Source organism: Passer montanus, unplaced genomic scaffold (assembly GCF_014805655.1).
Source record: "Passer montanus isolate IOZ18808 unplaced genomic scaffold, ASM1480565v1 scaffold4593, whole genome shotgun sequence".
Classification (NCBI taxonomy): Eukaryota; Metazoa; Chordata; class Aves; order Passeriformes; family Passeridae; genus Passer; species Passer montanus.
This window is the reverse complement of record NW_024369478.1, coordinates 1-850: the sequence shown is the minus strand read 5'-3', so window position 1 is coordinate 850 and position 850 is coordinate 1. Positions and strand designations below refer to the sequence as shown.

The 850-nt window shown below is 59.8% G+C and overlaps 1 long non-coding RNA gene across 1 annotated transcript; it reads left to right on the top strand.

Moving 5' to 3' along the window:
• The first annotated feature begins 23 nt into the window (after nt 1-23).
• LOC120508203 lies at nt 24-742 on the top strand. The gene is made up of 3 exons (XR_005628954.1): nt 24-40; nt 356-507; nt 726-742. It is a non-coding gene; the product is annotated as an uncharacterized LOC120508203 (long non-coding RNA).
• Nucleotides 743-850: the final 108 nt, after the last annotated feature.

The window sequence follows — 850 nt, the reverse complement described above, 5'->3', positions numbered from 1 at the left end:
ATCCTCACCTGGACCCGCACCCTGGGCAAGGGGGGCAAAGGTGGGGTTGGGATTTGGGGTTTGGGGGATTTGGGATGGTTTTGGTGTTGGTTTGTGCTGGTGGATTTAAGGCCGGTTTTTGGGGTGGATTTAGGGTATTTTTTGAGGCAGTTTTTGGGGTTTTTGGGGCTGACCCAGCCCCCCAGACATGTACCAGATCGGGCAGCAGACGCGGGCCCACGAGGGCAGCGTGTTCGCGGGGTTTGGGGTGGATTTGGGGCTGGTTTTGGGGGATGGTTTTGGGATGGGTTTGAGCTGTTTGGGGGCTGGTTTTGGGGCTGTTTTTGGGGTTTTTGGGGCTGACCCAGCCCCCCAGACATGTACCAGATCGGGCAGCAGACGCGGGCCCACGAGGGCAGCGTGTTCGCGCTCTGCCGCCGCCGCGACGGGACCGTGCTGAGCGGGGGCGGGAAGGACCGCAGGGTGCTCTGCTGGAGCCCCTCGCTGGAGCTGCTGCACGAGGTCGAGGTGGGCAGAGCCCCAAAACCCCAAAAACCTCCCTTGGTGCCCTAAAAATCTCCCTTGGGTGGTTCTAAGGGTGTCTTTGGGGCTGTTTTGGGGTCCCCAGCTCCCTGAGAGCTTCAGAAGGTTCTGAGGATGTATTTGGGGCTGTTTTGGGATCCCCAGGTCCCCAAACCCTTTGGATGGTTTTAACAGGGTATTTGGGGCTGTTTTGGGGTCCCGAGCTCCCCGAGAGCTTTGGGGGAGTTCTGAGGGTGTCTTTGGGGCTGTTTTCGGGGTCTCCCATTCTCTGAACCCTTTGGGGTGGTTCTAAGGGGGGATTGGGGCTGTTTTTGGGGTCCCCAGCTCC